This window comes from Prunus avium, chromosome 1 (assembly GCF_965620075.1).
Source record: "Prunus avium chromosome 1, drPruAviu1.hap1.1, whole genome shotgun sequence".
NCBI classification, from domain to species: domain Eukaryota; kingdom Viridiplantae; phylum Streptophyta; class Magnoliopsida; order Rosales; family Rosaceae; genus Prunus; species Prunus avium.
In genome coordinates, this window is record NC_142284.1 from 10470675 (window position 1) to 10475981 (window position 5307).

At 36.7% G+C, this 5307-nt stretch overlaps 1 long non-coding RNA gene across 1 annotated transcript; it reads right to left on the reverse strand.

The window, feature by feature from the left end:
- Positions 1-244: 244 nt before the first annotated feature.
- On the reverse strand, positions 245-2306 carry LOC148297278 (uncharacterized). The gene is made up of 3 exons (XR_015836094.1): positions 2227-2306; positions 1426-1511; positions 245-314 (listed from the first exon to the last, which is right to left on the reverse strand). It is a non-coding gene; the product is annotated as an uncharacterized LOC148297278 (long non-coding RNA).
- Positions 2307-5307: the final 3001 nt, after the last annotated feature.

The window sequence follows — 5307 nt, forward strand, 5'->3', positions numbered from 1 at the left end:
GTGATTGCCTTGCACAGTTAGCATAATTTTGTAGGTTATTGTTAATCAACATTTGAACTTGTTGTTGCAAAGTGCTCAATTGACCTTTGACATCATTCAATTCCTCTTTCAAATGCCCATGATTTTCTTCCAATTCCACGCACCTACGCTTATTACAGTTTTGGCTAGTTGAGGCGTAGTATACGCTTTGACGCCACCGCCTAAGCCAAGAACACGACCATGACTAGGGGCAATCACCTCCTTATATATATATCCCAATCATTGACATCAAGGTTTTCCTGTTCAACAGCAGCCTTTTTGTTTTCCATTTTTTCCTGTAGTGAAATTATAAACACATGTTTCATATATAGATACAATATCATGCTAATGGAAAAATATGAAGCTGGACATTGAAGTGGAAACCATACATAAAGTTCTTTCGCCTTTTTGCTTGGCCAATTTTCTCCTTCTCCATTCTTACCCTTACTTATATGAAATTTTTTGAAACAATCGATTTGACTAGGTTCAATTCCAGTTCGATCAAGCTGTTAACAAGAAAACATGAATATGATAAGACAAATAAATTCAGTCATCCAGGTTCCCTTAAAAAAAATGACATAAGCTCTAATCATGATACCTAGTGCAATCACCAACTTCACAATCATAGCTTCAACAATGAAAATAGTTGAAGACCTTTACATACATGCCTTACATAAAATATTCAATTGTTTACCTCATCTTTTTGGTATTTCGCCATTGGAACTGAACCTGTGGTATGCACTATTGTTGATTTTTCCCGATTAGCTTTGTTTCTTTTACTTTGATCCTGCAAATATAATTCAAAGTAGATGCCATCAAATAGATGGTTATTGCCAATGATGTAAAAATTAATAACCCACCGTAGAATGGTAACTTAATAATTATGTATAGCTAAAACATCTTATTTAAATTAACTTTTACCTGCCACTCAGGCTTTAACCATTCATCAACCATTGCAATCCATATTGCAGGATCAGGTACATTCTCTGGGCGGTTTGCATATCTATGACCAATGCTTTTGTATTTTTGAAAAATTGGCATTCTCAAGTTCCACATCCAATCAGCAAATTTTTTTTTAATATGTCCAATGAATGCAACCTTCAATTCTTCCTCAGAACATGTGTAAGTATATCCAGCTTCGATGAAACGCTCAAATAATAGATTTACTTGAGTCTCTGGATAATCTGAAAATTTTACCCAAGCTCCTTTAATCTCTTGCTTGAAAAGTACACCTATATTCAGAGCAGCTTCTTTGGTTACAATGCTGGAGGAAATTGAAATCATTAAAGAACTTTATATGCCATCAAATAAACTAATAAGTGATAATTAATTAAGCTACACTTGTCGAAGTCTAAGAAATAGCTAGAATAACTATTGGTAATAGTAATAAGTAGTGTATATGTTTACCTTCCCTTATATATTTCAATTAGCATACCCTTTCCTTTTCCTCCCTTGGCCTTCCCTCTGCCTTTTTTTTTTCGCAGCACTTAATCCTATTTTAAGAACAACAATTAATTTAAGAACAGCAATTAATAACATAATATTATTTATAGTTTTCAAATAATATAAGCTATACCTGTTGGAACTCATTGTTGTCCCACATCAGCCAGAGGGCCAAAGAGAAAGTAGTTTAAATAGAAATACCCCTTTCTAACTAACACCGAGGCCTTTTGTGATAAAACCCCACACCTGAGGATTGTGCAGGTGGTAAAGTGGGGACAGTATCGGTGTTGTTGGAGTGGGCCCTCGGCCCGTTAACCTGGAAAATTTAACATGGTATCAGAGCCAGGTTGCGAGCCCGTACTTGCCACGTGATGGGTGGGTCCCCGTTTGGCCCCACGCGATGGGTGAGTCCCCGTTTGGCTCCACGTAGGCTAAAGGTGCCACGTGATGGGTGGGCCCCCGTTTGGCCCCGCGCGATGGGTGAGTCCCTACATGGCTCCACGTGGTTGCCGATGTGGATCTCCACGTGTGACCCATAAAAATGGGGTCTCACGTGCGGGGGAGTGTTGGAACTCATTGTTGTCCCACATCGGCCAGAGGGCCAAAGAGAAAGTAGTTTAAATAGAAATACCCCTTTCTAACTAACACCGAGGCCTTTTGTGATAAAACCCCACACCTGAGGATTGTGCAGGTGGTAAAGTGGGGACAGTATCGGTGTTGTTGGAGTGGGCCCTCGGCCCGTTAACCTGGAAAATTTGACAATACCTTGGGTATTTGAAGGTTGAGTCTCAGAGCATGTCTCTTGAGTTTCTTGTATTTCATTATCTTGAGATGGTTCAATAGAGGCATGTTGGACTGTAGAGGATCTAAGTAACTCTCCCTGTTCATTGGTTGATGATGTATTGCGACTCCTTCCTTTTCTTTCCATAGCTACCATTTGTGTTCATTAGCAAAATAGACAATAATAGAAAAGAAATACTATTATAATAGAATTAGACATAAAACAATCAAAATAGAAATAAAAAAGGTAAATGATTTTCCCACTCCCCTTTTATCCAGCTACACTCCTTTTTGTTTAGAAAAATGGAGTGTAAGTGGATAAAAAAGGAGTGGGAAAATCAGTTATACTTCACCAAATATAATAACAACTGAAATAACCAAAGAGTTTCGTATTCCAAACATAAATAAAAATACTATCCATTTATAAACAAAACATTGACGACACCAAATAATAAAAAGAATCACACTATATATCATTCCAAATCCATATGATTAGTCTCATCCTCGTCCTCATCCCCACCCTCATCCCCACTGTTATTAATATCATTACTTTTGTCTTCATTTTGGTTGGTAGTTGCATGTATACACCTTTGCAAATTGATAAACAGATACTACCAAATTAATTTTGCAAACAAATAAATAGACACTACCGAATAAGAAATTGGAAGAAAAAGAAAAAGATGAAGACATAAGAAGAAAAAGAAATTATGAAGAAGAATACCTAACGAGTTGGCAAACTGGAGTTACAACCTAGACCTGGGTATCCTTTATTTTGATGAAGCTCCTGCTTGTATTGGTTCTCTTCTCCTTGATGATATTGCTGGTGTAGTGAAAGCTAGATTAGTCTGTCCTAATTCCTTTTAGTTGTTGTGTCCGGGGTTTTTCCCCTCCAGTTTACCCACACACAAAAAAAGGTAGATCATGAAGACTTCCCTCTCTTTTAAAAGCATGAACCCTTTGGCCATACAAAAAAAGTTGATGCAATGATTTATTCAAAGAAAAGGTGGTGGCAAAATTATTCATGAACTCAACTCATCGAGGTAATATCCTGCTTGCTTGCTGGCTAAATTACAAAAGGTGGTGGAATTTGTTGTCCCACTTGATTTTCAATAAAAACAAACCAACAGTTTATAGCACTTGCAAGCCAGAGCAATCAATATCCTGCATGCGGGCTGCAGACCATAGAAAGCAAGAAATGATGTGGGGTGACTAGAATTTGGACTTCTCTTCTGTGGTGCTTCTTGATCTTGTTTCATGACATAACTCCGAGTAGTTTTCTTATGTTGGCCTGAGTGGTTATTTATTCCTGACTGATTGAAAATGTAACTTTATTCCAATTGCTCTAATATTACTTTCAATTTGGATTATTTGTTTTAAATATCAAGGAAAGTATACGAAGTGGGCATTTGACAATTTAAAAGGTACTTTGTTGATGTGGCCTGAACAGTCTAAAAAACTAAAACCTCATTGAAAATCTATTCTTTAATTACATGCACTTTGATTAAGTCCTTAACAGAAACCTGCTCGGTTGATTTCGATACCACCAAGATCAATTGACCTTTTATCTTTCGTATTCCATTAGCAAGATTTATATCCCTTTGACTTTGACCTCATTATAAACTAATTTATCCTCATTGCATATGCTATTGCTACCGCCTAATTAAACAGTTTCCATGGCAAAAAAATATATATAGATTCACAAAAGCCAAAAACAAGAAAACAAAATGGAAATATCTCTTTGAAGACTAAATTAAAGGAGTACCGGATGGTCAAGGGGGAAAAATGGAAAGAATGGATGCCATTCACACCTATCATTAAAAGAAAAAGCATCTTACAATCATAAAAGAAATGCATACTCTCTTGAGAAAAGGTAATTTTGTTACTATTGTGGAGCCTTTTACTTAACAATTTAATGATGTAATGTTGGGATATGATAATTATACATTCAAAGTAATATTAAACAAATGAAAAAGTACAAGATGAAGAGACATGTCGGCTGGCATATAATGGGTTAATATTTTTGGAAGTGAAAATAACTGTGTAAAATTTACACTCAGTGTAATCGAAGATTCCGAGCATATATAATCCATTTACACTCAGTGCAATAAAAATACTATCCATTTGGGCTCGTTTGGTACACCGTATTAGACTATAGATAGGAGTAAATAGTCCATATCAATTCTTTGGTGTCAACTTGTATTATTTAATTACCCGTTAAACGAGTTGGGCTTTTAATACTCTCCTTACCTGACTAACTAATACAACCTACACACTCCGGTTTAGATAATACACGCTTAATTATACGACTAAGGATAAAAACACACACACACATTCACGTGAAAAAATATCAGACGCAATTTTCATCTCAGAATTGCCAAAAGAGATCGAATGACGCTCCACTGACACAACCGAGTGTCCTCCATCTCATACCCAGATAACTCAAAGAGACCCAGATCACAAACACCCAGAAAAACCCACCTCAATTCCGAAAACTAAAAGCGACCCAGATGAATTTTCTTACAGAAACAGAGGAACAACAGAGTTACATGCCACAACAGCTAAAGAAAAGAGAGATTGAAGATCAGAGATAGAAGAGAACCCTAATTGAGAAAGTGAAAATGAGAGCGTAAACGGTGTGCAATTGAAGTTAAGCGCTCTCTCTCTCTCTCTCTCTCTCTCTCTCTCTCTCTCTCTCTCTCTCTCTCTCTCTCTCTCTCTCTCTCTCTCTCTCTCTCTCTCTCTCTCGTTGAGTTTGTGTGTGTTAGTGCCATGTGATTTGTCCCTTTGTTTCCATTTTGTTACGTTGGAGCAGTGGCGGATGCAGGAATGACCACTCATGGGGTCATAGTGTAAACTACCAAATAATTTTTTAAGATGAAAATGAAACGATAGTACTTTCACTCATAATTAATGTCAAAAATAATATTACAAGTTACAATTGTCCACGACGAGGTTTCATATTTTGAAAACGTAGCATTATAGCTTCATTTTCAGTACAAGCAAAAACATCTCTCTCAATATAAACCAACAAGCTATCATTCAACCACTCATCTCCTATTTTGTGCC